The sequence below is a fragment of the Pavona decussata genome, unplaced genomic scaffold (genome assembly GCF_977016875.1).
Source record: "Pavona decussata unplaced genomic scaffold, jaPavDecu1.1 SCAFFOLD_9, whole genome shotgun sequence".
In the NCBI taxonomy this organism is placed as follows: domain Eukaryota; kingdom Metazoa; phylum Cnidaria; class Anthozoa; order Scleractinia; family Agariciidae; genus Pavona; species Pavona decussata.
Genome location: NW_028145432.1, coordinates 737,937 through 756,077, shown reverse-complemented (window position 1 = coordinate 756,077; position 18,141 = coordinate 737,937). Strand labels below are relative to the sequence as shown.

The 18,141-nt window shown below is 36.9% G+C and overlaps 1 protein-coding gene across 14 annotated transcripts in view; it reads left to right on the top strand.

Annotated features, from left to right (window-relative positions):
* The first annotated feature begins 993 nt into the window (after positions 1 to 993).
* Positions 994 to 18,141, top strand: part of LOC146488412 (cadherin-related tumor suppressor-like) — a 49,407-nt gene continuing 32,259 nt past the window's right edge. For 11 of the 14 annotated variants that reach the window (XR_014866230.1, XR_014866223.1, XR_014866237.1 and 8 more), the window contains exons 1-2: positions 8,231 to 8,324; positions 12,798 to 12,960. The gene's annotated coding sequence lies outside the window, so the exon portion shown is untranslated. Of the gene's footprint in view, positions 1,221 to 3,767; positions 3,960 to 8,230; positions 8,325 to 12,797; positions 12,961 to 14,356; positions 14,484 to 18,141 lie in introns of those variants that run through there. The other 3 variants (XM_085117346.1, XM_085117338.1, XM_085117394.1) reach the window with 3 other exon arrangements.

Below are 18,141 nucleotides of genomic sequence, written 5' to 3'. Positions count from 1 at the left end.
TGAAGCGCTCAAGTAAGGACATGCTTGGCTTTTGGCAATCAGATTCCATCTAATCTAATGTTTCTCACCGTCTGAGAGAGGAGTCATAAAGCTATTTACGTGAGTATCAACATAAAATTACAGTGTACTGTATTGTGAAACTATGTCAGTGTTTTTCTTTATCTTGGAGAGCGTTTCTCAAGCCAAACTTCCTTGTGAGGTTCATGCGGAGGTTGAAGCTCCTATCTTGCATAATTGAGAAATGCTAATATTTGGAAGCAGCGCCAGGGTCTTGAAACCATCAAGCCGCACGATTTTATTTTATGATATTAAGAAGTCTTTGTCTTTTTATAACCACAAGGGCATTGCTGTAAGATGTCTCACTATTGGTTTACATGCATTTTTGTGCGCCCATTTTTCCTTCTTTTTTTTTACAAGCTGTAAAGGTTGGTTGGGAAAAAGTTCAAGTGCCGTTTTTACTACTTGAAACAATTATGTGAAAATATCAATAATATTTTAATATAAGGAAGTCTTGTGCTTATATTATTATCCACGAATCGTAGTATTTGGCCTTGGAGCAATGAGTCATTATACCATGGCCGAGAAATGGCGACCATTAAATTGTCTGCTGGTTATTCTTGCAAAGCGAAATCAGTACGATGTAGCAATATTTCTTGATTGATTTTAATAAACCAATTATCCCACTTGCGCTTCCACTATCACTTCCACTATCATCTCATATCCAACGCGCGCTAGTGGAATAATTGTTAAATATGCGTTTCCACTCTCCACCGACGCAGCACCACAGTTTCTTTAGAAACTAACCCCCTTATCCCAGTGATTTATGATAACTAAGGTGTAATTTGGCCACCGTGAAGAGATTTCGGAGGAGAAGTTTTGAACGTTAGGCATTCGTGGGAGTGAATCCTGTGACACATCTAGTAAAAAGCGAATGGTATGGTTATTTCCTAACTCGCTGTACTTTACTTTTCATCACCTTAAGGAGAACAGCAGTTAGTGGTGGAAACGATACGATGTACTGAAGGTCTAGGCGTGAGACTGCCTCCCTACCAACCGATTTCATTTCTAGTTTTGGTGACAAGATGAGAAGGTTATTTGGATGAACTCAAATTATCCGCCACGTCTACTACTTCACTTGATATGTGTCTTGATGACGATGATCGATGATCGTGACGGTGATGATGACGACGGAATTAATGTGCACTGTTCGGATTCTTTAGGTGAGTTTTAAAATTGGGCATAAAAAAATTACAGCCTGAAAAAGTCTAGAGCCGTGAGGAAAGTCTAGGAGGAGCAGGGGTGGGGCAGTGGTGAGAGCACTCACCATCCCACCAATGTAGCCCGGGTTCAGTTCCCAAACTCGGCGTCATATGTGAGATGAATTTGTTGTTGGTTCTCATCCTTGTATTGCTCCGAGAGGTTTCTCTCTGCATGTCTCGGGTCCTCCGGTTTTCTCCTCTCCTCAAAAACCAACACTGTGCTAAATGCATTGGCACTCAAATAATTAACAATTATTGGACGAGGTTGAGCAAATCATTGTGATTTGTAAGTGGCGAGCAGATCAATTATTTGTCGAAGCCGAGGGCTGAGGCAAATAATTGATCTGCGAGATACTGACAAATCACGATCTTTTGCGATAACCAAACTCATTAATCGTTTTATCATTCGATCACTGAGTGTTTTTCATAATTATTTAAGATGTCAAATCACTTTGCATTTTCACACAAGAGCATGGTTTCAATTACGCTTGAGCAGAATATTATTTACAGCAAAACACAGTTGGACAGTGTTGCGCATGAGCAGGCCATTATTTGTAGACAGTTATTTGCAGGTCACGTGGTTTGCTCTCGGCCTATGAAAAGGAAGGAAAAATGCATCGAATGATAAAGTGATTTATTTTTTTTCTATTATTCCTCAAATAAACGAACTGTGGCTGACTTAGCTGAAAAACCTTTCTTGAATATCCCGAAAATGTACCATGCCTGAGGGTCGTTTATCTAAAGGTCCGATAACTTTCCTAGCCGGATAAGTCCGGTTTTTTTTACAATCCATTTTCTTCAATTAGTGATACGTTTTAGTGCCATCTTTCTCAACATTTTTCACGAAGTAATAAAGATATTAAAAAAAAAACTGAATGTCGTTAAATAATGTTATGCAACAGTATTGACTTTCAGGAAACCGGCCGCTTTGTCCGCTTATTAAATTTCATTATCTCAATACAACGCTTTTAACTGACCTTCTTAAAACAAAAAGCATAAAGTTATTGAAAAAAAGAAAACACGAAATAAATAAATAAATGATGTTTTCTAAATAACACGAAATTTTAATCTGGTATCTGATACTAAAAATCTCTTTGCTTTATTCAAAATTCAAGTCGCTTATCTGAGGAGACTGAAGACATCACCATCCCATTATATTAACAGTCCATCCAAACCATCCGTTAAATAAACGCGATATCCGCTAAATAACCGAAAGGAATTTGTACTAATTATAAAAGTTAACGCTAAAAGAGAACGACGTTTCGACCGTCCGACGGTCATTTTCAAGTTCAAGATGAGAAGTAAAATATGTGCTTATATACAATTGTGAAAAAACTAATGAGATACTGACTTAAAAAGCTCTAAGATATTCACATCTAAACAATATAAAAATAATAGCGTGAATGATAAATACAAAGGAACGCTAAAAACGATAAAAGGTATTTAAAATGTATTTAAAAGTGAAATAATTAAACAAATAACTTCGCGCGGATCGAGTCGCATTGTTTGTTTTTACAATTATATATAAGCACATATTTTACTCAGTCTCATCTTGAACTTGAAAATGACCGTCGGACGGTCGAAACGTCGTTCCCTTTTAGCGTTAACTTTTATAGTTAAATCAATTTTGAAAAACTTGTTGATTCGAATTTGTACTAGTCTCTTTCAAGTCTTTGAGCAAATGAGTAACCACACATTAATATCTTTACCCAACAAAGTCAAAACGTTTAATTTGCAAATAAAAGAATTTAAACCGCCAATTAAAAACGAATTCTTGATAAAGTAGATTTGGCCATTCCATTCTTTTGAGTTTATAAAGTTTTAATTGTCATATTGGATTTTTACGGTTCTTTTTGAGCCTTTTGGTCAATCTTGTTTGGGTTCGCAGAAATAACGAGATTTTACAATAATTTCATGTTAGATGCAACAGCCATAAAGAAAGATATGGATTAACGACATGAGTTTATAAGAAATTAAAACAGGCAATGCAAAAGCCGGTGTTTCGATTGCGAGAGTAATGCAAAACGTGAAATTTGTCAACTTCTCTTCCAAATCATGGTTCCTAAATATGGAAAATTTCCTTTTGATTTACCAAAAACTTAGAATTGTTCACTCCTCAAAAAGAATCGTTTTTTGTTAATTCAAAATCACTGATCGATCTTTCTTGCTTTCTGAAATCACAGCTTTTATACTAAAATTTCAAAGCATTCGTGATTATTGTTGCCTCGTCGTTAAGTAATCTCATTTTGTTATGACAGATTTATTTCTGACTGATTTAGGCGAGACAAAATAAAAAAAATTCTGGCTGCTTATAATTTACACTGAATTTCGCCCCACTTTCTCAAAACAGCTTTTCATCTCATTCCACCGGTGATTACGAGTCAGCGTGTCTAATTTAAATGCCATGCGCGAATCATCCCTTGTATCTTATTGGCTGAATGAATCATCCCCACCGGTTTTAAAGTCCATATGTTAATTATTGACTATATTGTAACTTCTCGCGAGGAAAGCGTGCATGTTTTAGCTCCAGTGCTTACTTCATTGTGACGGAATTCAATTTAACCGCGAAGAGTAGAGTACCTTTCAGGCCGTCACTTAAATATCTCTTACGGAGGGTTTATGAGTGGAGTAGTTCTTTAACATGGAATGAGTTGCATTCGACGACGGGATGAACATTAAAGCAACTTTGTAGAAGGAAAGGTTAGTGAAATTTCGTGGAGTGCACTTTACATGAGAATACTAATAATTTATAAGGTTTGTATCGAAATTACTTCATCCACTAACAAACACAACACATCATTCTTTCGCCTAACTCTTGAACAGCGCAACAAAGGAATCACAAAATTTGGCTGTGATTTCGATTTTTGCGCTGCTTTAAACTATAAGCTGTATTTGCAGTTCTAGATAGCCTTGCCCGGGCAAAAGTATTGAATAAATATACTTCAACACAAACGAAAGACGAAAGTTCATCTGAATTATTAAACAACGTCCTTTAATTGGAAGAAATTTGATTAAAGTTTGAATTCTCAGACGTTTCCTTTCAAAGTAATATTCTTCGCTTGAGAGAAAACCACGACTACAAATGCTTTGAACCTGTCTTAAGTTATTTGAACGAAAAGAAAACAAACATTTTGATAACAGTGGTGGCACTAACGAGTAAGTGGTTATTTTAAAGAAAACACTGATTTATTTACTAATTTTGCGTCGTTCCGAAGAAATCAATCATGGTTAAGTTTACCCAGCTAAAAATTAATATATTTCAGCTGAGTATTTCTCAAAGTACCTTTCTCTCCACAATACGCTTTTCAGCTGATCTTATCATTTTTGGAGTTACCCTCCGTTTTTGGAGGTTTCATTCGCTTGAAAAAGGCACAACTGGCTTCTGCCGATAGGAAAACATCAAATTTATCAGATAAGCCAAGCTTTTATCTTCTATCGATTAGAAATATCCCCTGATATCAAAAGAGATTAAACTTGGCGATAAATCTATTCTAAATTTTTCACGGAACGAAACGGCAACGCTGAACTATGTATAGCTATACATGTATATGCATATTTACACAATCAATATTATATTTTGTATACGAATTTTTCCCGCAACACAGCGACAATTTTCCTGTACGAAAGGGATCCCAGACTTAAAAATACGGAAAATATATTATTAACATAAATTTTCTCAAATCGACCACTTGTCGTAATCTTCTCAATATATTCCTTTCATTTACATAGCCCGATTTGAAATATCTTCAAATTGATCAGTATTTCTTTAGACGAACCAGTTGCCGAATAGCGTGAAGAAACTTATTTTTCCTCAGTAGTAACGGCTTCAGTCATTTGAGCAAGACAAAGACAAATGATAATTTGTCAAATATTTATAGCCAGATTTTAATTTAGGCTACGTGGTGGTATTGTCCTGATCTTGGTTGGTGTTCTTTTTTACCACACCGTTTGACAAATAAATATCAATATAAGCATGACAGAACGTTCGCTGATTGGCTAATGAGAGGAAAGACAATAGAAATAAGCCAGGTGCAAGTTCATATTACTGACATCTTCAGCCTTTCAGCACGGTTTTGCACTCCATGACAACACATTTAAACAACGAGCCCTCTTTTCTCCAAATTCCTTTACAATTTATAAATTAATTTCTTTGCTTAACGCACTTCACAACAATTAAACCCGGCATCTTCTGAATGGTTCGTTGCAATGAGAACTAACCGGTCTTGAACAGTGCTCTGAAGGATTCCTGCCTGTGGATCGATCCCGGCTAAACTGACACGCATAAAAAACGCAGCAAAGCATGTAAGTATACAGTGTTCTTGCATTGATCTAGGCGAAATTATGACCATTTATTAATTTTTCAAAAAAAAAAAAATCTGTGGTAAAACTGCAGTACTTTTCTGTGATACCGTTTAGTTCCTGAAATGTTTCATTATGTTAAGTTACATTAGGCTATTTATTGAAACCTGACCTAACTTGCAATGAAGTCAACCGAATGAATCAAAAAGGTTTACAAAACTCAATTGTTTCCAAGTAGCGCTAAAATAACTAATTTATAAATTTTCACCACATCTTCGAAATTGTGACCGTTTAACTGAACAAAACCGGCTATTTACACCTGATTCTAAAGGGCTCATAATTTTTGATCCCCCAAACATTTAAAACTGAAGAAAACCAGCTATTTGCACCTGATTTTAAGGGCTTAAAAGTTCTGTTCCCCCGTCACTTAAAACTGTACAAAACCGGCTATTCACACCTGATTCTAAAAGGCTCTGAATTTCTGATCCCCCCAACACCGATAAAACTCTTAAAGTACAAAACCAGCTACTTACAACAGATTCTAAAGGGGTCCGAATTTTTGATCCCCTCGACACTTAAATAGCCGGTTTTGTTCAGTTTTAAGTGATGGGGGATCAGAAATTTTGAACCCTTTTAAGAATCAGGTGTAAATAGCTGGTTTTGTTCAGTTTTAAGTGTTGGGGGAATAAAAAATTCTGAATCCTTATAGAATCAGGTGTAAATAGCTGGTTTTGTACTTTAACAGTTTCAAGTGTTGCGGGGGATCAGAAATTCGGAGCCCTTTATAATCAGGTGTAAATAGCCGGTTTTGTGCAGTTGTAAGTGATGGGGGATCAGAAATTCTGAGTCCTAAAGAATCAGGTGTAAATAGCTGGTTTTGTTCAGTTTTAAGCGTTGGGGGAATGAGAAATTCTGAGCCTTTAGAATCTGGTGCAAATAACCGATTTTGCTCAGTTTTAACTGATAGGGGCATCGGGAATTCTGGGCCCTATTAGATTTTGTATCTCTAAGAAGAAAGAGGAACAGTGAATTAATTTACAGATGTTGACAAAACCGGTAAATTTTTTATCTTGTTGCCCCCCCCCCCCCCCCCCCCACACCCTGGTCTTGATGAAAAACCAATTTCTCTCAATCCAGTTTGCTATTGTCTTTCGGAATGACAAAATTTTTCAGTGTGTGTAATAATAATCTTGCACCGAATTTGTCTTAATCGTAGTCCTTGGACTTCTCATATTAATTTACTTTTATCAAGTTTAACCGATTGATCTCTACCTAGATCCAACGTTGACTACTAATAGGATCTTCGTCCACGGTCAGTTTGCAGTTTATTTGGTTGTTAAATCGCAAAAACCACGTTTTAGTTTTGAACGCGTTATTTACTGTCTTCCGGTGTACGCAATCGACGAGAATCGATAACTCGGACAACCAATCTATCAATCAATATCAATCGACAAAAATTAGCTAACTTCTATCGATTGGTGTTGGCCAATCGATGACCAATTAATAATCACACAGGGAGTCTCAATAATTATATTGATTGTTATTGATTACGGGTTTCGACTTCCCTCTCTGACCACTAGATAGAGACCCCCGTATCAAATCCTCGGACACGCTTTTGTAAAATAACCAACTGGCAAGCCTCCTTGCCAGCGGGGATAGGTTTAGTTTGCATTATTTCTCTCAGTTATTTTTAGTGTCCCAAATTAGCACCGCGGTGCTAGATAAGTTGACACTTACATATTATTATCACACTGGGTAAAGCAGGGTAAAGTCGTAAAACGATCTGACAAAAACTTGTTTTCACCAATCTGATAGGTTTGTATGCTTTCATGTGACGGTAAACCTTGCGTCATTTGTATTTCATGCAATTTAATTACACAGATAATATCAAAAACTAAAAAACAGTAATTAAGATAAGAAACAGCATATGATTATCTGTATATTTTAAGGAGGTTTTTACAGAACAAACAAATTGCTTATAATAATAAACCTCCAGCGAGTAAATCGAAAAAGCTTCCAATCTCGGTTTTCGTAAATGATCATTTTCATTCGAGAGATGAAAACATTTGTGACGCAGTGCTGTGAATAGCTATTATACCAGTGTCTGAGATTAAACTGAGGTTAAAAGGGATCGTGTTATGTTAAATTTATATGTTTTTTTGTTTGCGAAAAAGAACATACATATTGCTACAATTGTTAAAATTTCCGTCTAATAGGCTTTCAAAGAAATCGCAAGTGTGGCGTTTCAAAGTTGATCTTGTAAAAGAGTCGGAGACTTTGAGAGCAGAAGGTGATGCCGTCGCTGATGTTAATGTAAAAAACAATATTTTTTGGCGTCACGTAGTCACGTTCTAAGAATAGGCTTCATTACGCAGGGGATTAGACTACAAAAAAATATCAGGAAGGGGTACTCCGCGTGGCCATGAAATTCCTATTTCGAACCAGAACACAAAATGCTTGATTCGCGACGTTGTACAAATGTCCAACAATCAAGTGAATCAGTGTTAGAAAAGGATATATCCTTGAACTGTTCCAGACTAAATGTGGGTTATCAACATCTTGTAGATTACGTTCTAATTCTGCCCCGCAAAATATGCCTGCACCTGGGGAGAGGGAGGGGGGGAGGGTACTTAACCTATAGAACCAACTACTGCTCCCCCAGTCTCCACTTTGCCTGATAACGTTTGCGATAAACTTAGTGTGCGTACATCTAAAGTTACTGCGTGGTGGTTATTGCGGTTTGATTGTGCGGGATAGTTTTTGATGGTAAGTAACCTAGAACGCTATTTTATTTTATTCAAGGTTTCGCTTGTTCGGGTTTTACTGACGAGTTAATTTTGTTTTTCGTGAGTGAATATTAACAACGTCACTCACAAGAGCGGCGAAACTGACGAGAGGGGAAACGTTATGGTCACAATGAACAGCACCACGGAAGAGTAATATCCAATAGTTTCCGTTCATTGGTCTCATGTTAGGTTTTTATACCCAGACTTTGCCGCAAGTTCACCTTGTACAGCAGCGTGATAGACAGAGCCACAGAAAAGTACTGCTTGAATGATTTCCACAGTCTCACTAGCTAAATTTATTCATCTGTTTATTTATGTAATTGAGATTCGCCCAGGTAAAGAACTATTTGCCAAAATGAAGAAAGAAAACAGAACGTAAAGGAGGACTGACAAACACTGCAGCTACAGTTAAATTCACGCAGATAATGACCCCCGCATACGTGCTAACGAAACTTGGAAAGTACAAGACATGGCGGAAATAGAATAGGATTACCAAGCCCCTTCATCTTCAAGCCCCTGCATTCCGTGTTCTGTCTTCTGTTCTGTGGAAGATACTAAGCGGTTTATTAACAAGTTTTCTGTGTTGGCAGATTGAGTGCTATCAAATTAAACGTTTTTGGACATGAGCCGAATCAGTGCTACATACACATGTTTAGGTACCTAGAATCTTACTGTTTAGAGGTAAGATTGATTTACTAGTGGTAAGGATGCATTTGCCAAGAACGTCGTCTGCCTGTCATTTGTTGATAGTTTGATAACAAGCATTAAGAGTACACGGAACGCAGTTTATAGTTTCTGACGTTTTCACCAGAAATGGAGAAAGAATTGTCGAGAACGCGAGTTATTCCAACAGACAAGTTTCGTTTTCTCAGGTAACTGAGACGGACATTAGGGAGAATAGGCAAACACGGGTCATCGTTATCAAACATGTTTGTTACCACATCGGCCAGAATGCCTATTGTTCTCGCGACATTTACTTACAGTAAATGAAATATCTTAGGTCTGTCATATTGCCCATTGTTATTCAAATACGCATGAAAGGAACGAATTTCATTTGGTTGACATAAACGCAGGTTGTCCTTCGCAGGTAATAGAGATTTGCTCATTAACTTACTCAAGGCAGATAATAGAAACAATGAACCTAGAGGGCTTTTGTGTTCGCTTTTGTTTAGGCTATTTGCCACTGTTAAAGCAAATTTACTGCTTTATAAACTATACAACTGTCGGGCAAAAAAGAACTGTGAGAGTTTCCTATTGTATCTTACAGAAAGACAACAACTTGCGTGCCCATTATCTACTCGCCGCGCATGAGCAAAATATGAGCAAATTCTATTGTCCGCATAACTGTTATACTGAATGCGTGCTAATAGTGTCCCGTTGCACAAGTTAGAACTGAATAAATAAACATGCAGTGAGCAGGGTATGTTCTTTTTTGCTCTTGTAAAAATTTCGATGTGATCTCGTCATGATCGCCGTTATCGCTGCAAGATTAGAATCTCGGCGGCCGGCCAAAGACGCAGAGAGATCAGTGTCGTCTGTTGTAAGGCAATCCGGAAATTTTTGGCTCTGGAATCCGGAAGTCCAACTAAATGGAATCTAGATTTGCAGAAAATCTTCATTTAAAAGATACGAGATGACATCAAAGAAGACTACCTAACAGCCGGTTAAAATATTTCGACATCTACCTAATCGTTACTCGTTAATTCTGAACTCTTCTGGCGTCTTCAACTCAGCCTGGGTTCGAAAGTGTAATAGCGGCGAGTACACCAGGGCTGAGTTGCTCGAAGCATGATTAGCGCTAACCATTGGTTAAGAGGTATTAAAACCTATAGGTTGTCATGGCATTTAACCCGAGTTTGCGCTAACCATGCTTCGAGCAACTGGGCCCAGGCGTAGCCAATCGAAAGATCGGTAATCGAACTGAACTCAATCCATAGATTGAGATCGATTGTGTTGGTTAATCGAACGCAACCAAACAAGGAAGAATTTCTATGAGTTCAATTGCCCAACCATGCAATCGAACTAATAGAACTTAATCCAAAAGATTGAGTTCGCAAAATCGTACTCAGTCAAGTTTAATCCGGTGAACTGAGTTCGATGGAGTTCGGAAATGGAACTGGATCGTCGACAGAGCTTCCCAGTAAACTGGCAATCAAGAGTACGGCAATCGAACGTTCGATCGCTTTCGATTGCTTGCTAAAGCGACCGATTCGTATTCCGGCAATAACGTGAGACATTTATATATCAGCGTGCATCTAAAACAACTTAAATAAATTTTAATCAACAGCAAAGGTATATCCGTTTGGACTAACGATAAGAACCTGATCCAGAAATGTCAATTGACTGCACGTAGCTACAAGAATAAGAGTAAATGGAGCTAAGAGTTTTTCCTTATAAACTTGTTCTCTTTTTTCAAATCTTGAAAATTCCTAAAAGAGCGACAAGAGCAGAAGGTATGATTTAAATTACACAACTTCATTAAATTATTTTTCATCTCCTTAGAAATCTGTCCATCTTATTTTAATGTACTGAATTTATACAATTAAAATTGTATAGATGTTATATACCTAGCTAAAATTATAAATCATAATATTACGCTGAGGATATTGATCCAGTAACGTTACGATAAGAAAATTCGTCTTTACAGGTCAGTGTAAAGAACAACTAATGTTGACTACGTCATAAACGTAAACAGTACTATTCCATAACGGGTTTATATCTCAGTGTTCCAATTTAAACCGAGGTTCTCAGCGTGTTCTCAGGGAACGCACTCCCTAATCTTTTATTATTACTAGTTATATGAGTGCGTTCGACACCTTATATTGTAGAAACTCACCTATGGCAGACCCTTTCCAGAGTCGTTTCAGGGGCTGACTTATTTCGTTTTATAACAAACAGTGATCAAAAATTATACGAGTGTTTTCGACTCCTCAAATTTTATAAATTCGTCTATGGTGCACCTTTCCTTGCTCTTTTCAACTGGACGTATTTCATGTAATGTTATGGCATACAAAAATGCCATCTTAACGGAATATTTAAAGTTCCTTCTTCAAATTCTTCCGCAGCTAGCCTAGCCTTGTGCACACAGCCGCCCGCTTAGCGAGAAAAAGCCTCCATTGTCGGCATGCTCAGGCTACGTCTGGCCAAGTTCATCATGATGCAATTTCCGTAGAAATATAGAACCAAAAAGCACAGACAGAAAATGCAAACAAAACTTAATTCGAAGAGAGCTATCTTATATTTTCTAGTATTATATGGAACAACAGTGTCTGGTGGTCGGAAACTGTTTCTGATTCAGTTTTCCGTCATCGCCGTCGTAAATCGCTCCTTTTTTGGGGAGAGTCTTCTCTAAGACTGATTGAATTCGAGCGTTGCGTGCTAACTCATCTCATAATAATAAATGGCAAAAGAGAAAATCAAGAGATGAAAGAGAAATTAATCTTTATTTAAGGAAAACGGACTTTTTTTTGTCATAAATTGGAGTTAAATTTGCCACGTTAACTAGCGATTTGAGGTTAATGGTTTTAGTATTCCTTCAGGTTAATTCTGCTTCAGTGTTTCTGTTTTGGTTTCAATAGAAAGTAAAAATTTCTCTAAAGTAATCTTAAGAAAAAGATAAATATTTTCAGCTATTTACTGAGGAGTTATGACTTGATTCCATGGTACATTTCCGCGTGGACAATTTTGCATAGTACTTTCTCGCGGCCATACTTGTTTTTCCTGTTTTGTTCAATAAAACCTAACGGTTTGTCACAGGCCGGTGATCCTATTGCTTCTTGTTTCGGGCAAATATTTGTCCTGAGTCGGTTGAAAACAAAACTTGTGCACCACGGCACAAGAGCTGGGCTTAGTTTCAAAATTGTTGTCACTCGCTCGAGTGGTATCAATGTTTTGATTACTTTACAAGGTTGTTACATGTTAGTTGCTCGGTAAGTAAGGTCCAAGTTAAGAAGTGTAACAAAGTCACAGCTGGAAATGTGCACACTGATTAGATCTTGTTGTTTTTTTTGTGGTGATAGCTTTTCTTAGCGAACGTGTTAGATTTTAATCCACTCGAGTTATTTTTTTCAACGCCTACTCGGAGTTGCGTTCGCGAAAAGGAACGGAACTGTCCTTAACTCTTTAATACTCAAGAAACCACTGGGATTACCGCGCGGTGGGTTAAATTCTTTTATTATACTTCATGCTTTTGCCTAAACGAGGTGTTTCGATTTGTGTGATTGTTTTATCGCCCGCTTCTTTGTTTTGTACAGTAAGATAGTTTAGCTCTCGCCGCGTGCTCGCAGACAAACCACAATGGCGAGAAGGTTAATTGACATTAAGTTGAATTTGTTTGTTCCATTGCCGGCGTTTCACGATCCCTAGAGACTAAGCAATTTTTGTCAACAAAAGAAGCGCGTATGGACCAAAACAATTTCAAGAAGACTAAACTTTGGCGTACATTTTTTGACAGAGCGAAGGACCAAACGTAAAGGCGCAAAGGAAAACAGAAACTGATAGGGAATGATTGAAACAGTTGAAAAGCTAAACAAAAGGCAGAAACGGCAAGAGGGAAGTGGATTTTGGATATTCAAAGAGCGCTTGACAGAATTTACAAACTAGATTAAACCTACAAGGTAAGTGTGCTATCTTTTTTGTAAATCGACTTCACATGCTATAATTTAACGACCTCGCGTTTAATTAAATTTTTGCCATCTAGGGCACATTGTTTACTTGTTTAAAGTTCCAAATGATGGATTTGTGGAGCAGATCACGAACCGTATGACAGCGCCTTTGTATCGCAGTCTGAGTCAGCCCTAAAAACTGCTTTGAGAGAGGAATTGTCTATTTGCCCTTAGGCTCCGGCAAAACGTGGAATCTTATGAGTTATATGAGCGTTCACAAGCTTTCTAATACAGAACCATGATGGCTGAAATCCGATTGGACCCCGATTGATATCCTTACCAAAGTCTAAAACGGTCAATAGTGCAGTTATGGGAGCGCCTTTATCCATTGCAAAACGATCACTTTCTCAGCATGTAGTCTAACTAAAGCATGTTGTTGTTTTTCATGCAAATTTATACTTGTAAGTGGTATTTTATCTGTTGTTATGAGAGAGGCCGCGAGGCTCGTTGCCACTAATTACCTAGTCTCTTATAAGCTTTTAAAGGCCACTTTAAGAGCGTCAAAAGCATCTTGTTAATTAACGCTCATCACATGTTCGTTCGATCTTTCGTATGACCATGAGGAAGTCATTTGCTAACTTTGACAAACGCAAACTGTTCATTTTGACCCTATATAAGCTGTGCTAAACGGACTGCAGCGTAGGACACACAGCTGTTCAACACGGCGGCCGATTAGTGAACTAAAATCTCAGTTCAGAATTTGACGCTTTCTGATCATCATCGCCGTTTAATTACATAACAAACTATCTGTCTCGGGTAATCGTTATAACGCAAAGTACAGTATAAACAAACATGGCAACAAAAATAACTAATTCAGAGATTTAGAGATAAAACGAAGCTCTATTCTTGGCAATAAAAATCGCAAGTGAAGCAATTCAAGCCAAGGTATATAAAGGTATTTTGTGTATTGATGGTACTTGAGACAAAACAACCGATCAGATTGAAGGCTGCTAACGTTTATGAAGTGTAGACACTGTTAATGTAGTAACTGAACATGCAATTTTAGAACGAAAGGCATTGATTTATTGTGTTCAGGTTTGATAATTTCGGACAATTCTTTGGTTACAGACTAATTAATAGCTCATTCTGAGATCCTTGCGGACTGTGACAACATTATTAATTAAAATTGAACTTTTGAATAATGCAGCGAAATTTGCTGGCAAACACACACAACCGTTCTGTGTCGCAGATCATGCGGAAAATTAAAAATTTCTTATAATCTGTCAAGAAGTTTCCACATAAGAAAGAAAGCGAAGAGATGACATAATTATCTGAATTAATCCCAGTTCTGTGAGGAGCGATTTCGCCTAAAGAAATTGTATGCAAATTCTTCGTGAACATCATTGTTTTTGGAAACTGCCGGTAGACGTTGAGACAGGACTGACAAAGAAAACAATGAAATAAAACGACAGAACCTACGACTACAAAACAGGAAGCTGTGAAGAAAACAGAGTTACACGCAAATTGGCGAAAAAGTAGGTAATCCTTTATCTTTTATTGTTACTTATCTCGGATATGAGCAGATGAGAGAACGTTGTTTACCCGTATCTTAATGTGATATAGTATACTTATCAACAAGAACGTCTACTGATAATGTTTAGATACATTTATGCATATATTATAAACAACTGTTAAACATTGCTAAGACTTTATACAGGCCTGTTTCCCAGTTTACCGAAAGCGTCAGTGGAGTTGATTCGGAGTTTGGAGTCTTTAAATTACGAAAATGAACTTTACTTGCACAGAAATGGATTAAAAGTTTTAATGAGCGCAGCTAACTAAACACTGACGCAAGCTCGTGACGCCGGTGTGATTATACTTAGATTTTAGAGTGTCGTATCCGAATTACACTTGGCGGAGACATATCGCAGGCCCTGGTCATGATAATATGGAAAAGTAGGCCTGTATTCTGAACGAGAGAGAAAACTAGATGCCGCTCCAGGTTTATTTATTTCGTTATCTGAGCTTCGAAAGTTATCACAGTTGAAACTAAACTGCTATATCAAGCGTACGGAACTCGGTGTCAGTAATTCATGTTTATCAATATCTTCAAAAATCGAATTAAGATTCACATTTTGTAACTGTTCACCACCGGACAGAAATTGCCAGTATTGCATTCGTGATATCGACTAGAAATATTCAGCTGTGTGCGGTTTCATTCCCAATCGTTGGGCCATTAATCGTCTTTGTTCCCGTGAATCAGATCTCATGAATGTTAGCTCATATTCTTTTCTGTGAATTAGCTAAAATTAACCTTTTTCAGTCGCCATTGCATGCTACAATATGTTGATCTGCGAGAATAAGAAAGAAGAAACTCCATGTTCTTCGATTACTCTCCGTCTCGTTGTCACAAAAGCATTGATATTGATATTGCATTGTGGGGATTGTGTTGTACCGGTATTGTATTGTGTTGGTATTGTAATTGACTGATCTGTAAAATACTGTGAATATCACACCCGAAGTATAATGATATGTTTCTTTGTTTTTGAATTCTCATTATAAATAGATTGTCGACGAAACAAATGGTTTACCAGTGTTGATGTTTTTGAAAATTGAACATCTCGTCATGGCAGTTTGATAATGTGTACATTTTGGTGATGTGTGTCTCCATGGAAAATCTGATAGTCTTTTGCTGAGCGAACACACATTGAACATACGTTAGGGTGTCATAAACGTATTTTGATGTGAACAAAAAAACTGACGAGCCGAACCACGTGTAATGCCCTCTGTATACCTCTGGACCGGATGTTCACACGAATGTTAGAGTACTTTTGGCCTGTCCTAGTCTTCAGTGCTGATAAACATGATAGCAAAATACGAGTGTTAGCAAACATAAGATTGAGCTTGTAATTTATTATCTTACTCTTCCTTCTTTTAACTTACACAATTTTTTTTTGTAAGAATATTGTTTTTCTGGCCCAGGCTGAATATTCTTAGTTTTCTGCCGATGTTAGGCTGAAAATATTCTTGGGAATATTCTTAGATTATAGCGTCTGACATTTCCGTTTTAGTCATTGATTGACTGATTGATTGATTCAGTGGCATGCACTTCGGGATTTTTTGAAAACCTGCAAGGTTACCAGAAAAACCGGATAGCTTAAAGTTGTTATTGTCAGTGTAACTGAGTAGCTGTCTTGAGGATTTTTTAGTTTTTTTGGTCATAACTGAGCTGATCATGAAACTGAAATTAAGTATCTTTTCTTGTTCAAAAAATGCTTTTTAAGTCATAAAAATGGCGATTCAAGTTTTGTAATTTCCAAAGCATTTTCTATTCTCGTTATCCGCAGCAAAATCAATTGTTACATTTTCAAAAAGACGAATGAAATAATCTGAATCATTATTTGGAGGGTTCCTCTAATTCCAAGGAGTATTTTAGCTTTTTTATTAAAGAAATACAAAAATAGGTGACAACACTTTTGTGAATTTGAAATAATGTACTTGAAAAATTTGACAGGAATCTGATTGATCATCAACGTTTTTTTCACAGTAACAAATTTCCCAAGTGTAGCTAACGATGACCAACATTTGAATTCTCCTCAGTTACATTATCACTTCAGAGTAACGCGAGGAGGTATTGGGAAAACCAAAACTGATGGCTCGAAATCAACGGGCTTAAAATTCAAGAACTTCAGTAACCAAGGGCGCGAAATAACGGTAAATTTCAAAAAGGCTTTACTGTGTAACTTGTCTTTGTAAGGTCAATAGTACACATTTAGTAAAACTTTTATAATTTGCGTTCGAAAAGTGTCAGCCCGGACTTAGCTGCATCTTAAGTGACTTTCGGAATTGCATTTTCTTTCATCCCATTTACTTCTTCTTCAGAAACATCAACAAATTGCGAAGCGGCCATTTTGAAAGTTAGTGCTCCCGATTATAGCAGGATATGACGTAATCCTCGACCAACGAGTTCTCGGCATGTTTTAATAAGTTATTAATTAAAATAACTTGTTCCTGTGTATAAGTACTAATACTTATGATCAGGTTTTGGACAACAACAGTTCCTTTCTTTGTGATAATTCGCTACACAAATTTTGTCCGACCTTAACGTAATATAAGAACAAAAAAAAAAATATATATATATATATATATATATATATATAAACAGTTTATCTTGGTGACAGGGCTAACAGAATATCACAGGACTAATCTTCAGTTTCAGGCTTTGAATGGTCCAGATGGCCTTGGATAGTCTCGTTTTGATCTCTGTCACAAAAAGATTTTGTCAGTACAAAGCCACTTTAGCTAAAGGCCGGCGAATACAGCCGTAACGGTTCCTTGTGTGAACGTAAATAAGTTATGTCGCTTTTTTTACTCCAAAAGACTGAATGCACACAGGCAAGTTTTCCAAAAGCAGTCTTAATTTCACAGGTTTTGCATTTTCATGTGTACAACAAAATTTGTCCAGTTTTTCTTTTACAAGTCTGTGTATCTTCAAAAACTGATGTTGTAATTTTGAAGACGTTCAGGGAAAACTTTTTCGCTTTTAGCAAACGAACTTGTCAGAAAACAACGTAAACCAATCCACTGTTTAATCCGACTAGCGAAATGTTTTAGGAAAGCGATTTTTTTTTGTCTTCACTTACATGTAAGGTGGCTGGCACCGGTTTCCAACACTTTTCAGCACTCAAACTTTGACGGATCAATGCTACCACTTTTTGGCAGTTGATACAACAATAATGACATCAAACAAATGCCTGATCATACATAAACAAGTTATAGAAGTTTTCTCCCCTTAGTAGGTAAGCACAGCAACAATATAACCTGTGAAAGCTTTAACCGATTACAACGCAAAAAATGAGCACGGTAAAGCTTTTTTTTTATTATTGTAATGAACAGTATGTAAGACGCAATCTTATGTAAATTTAATTTTAAAAAATGTAGGAAGGCCTTCAGAAAATTTAAGGTAGAAGCCCATTGCTATAATTCATTTAAAATTTGCAGAAAGTTACATCTTACCATTCGATTATAAAAAATGGGGGTCATCTAGCTTGTTTTTTTTTTTTTTTTTTTTTGCTATATTTGAACAAAGCTTAACTAAGGGCTGTTTTTTTTTAACAGGATTTATTGTCACTATGGCAACCTAAAAAGTCGAAAAAATGATTGTTGCTTACCAATGTTGGGTATTTGTTTGAT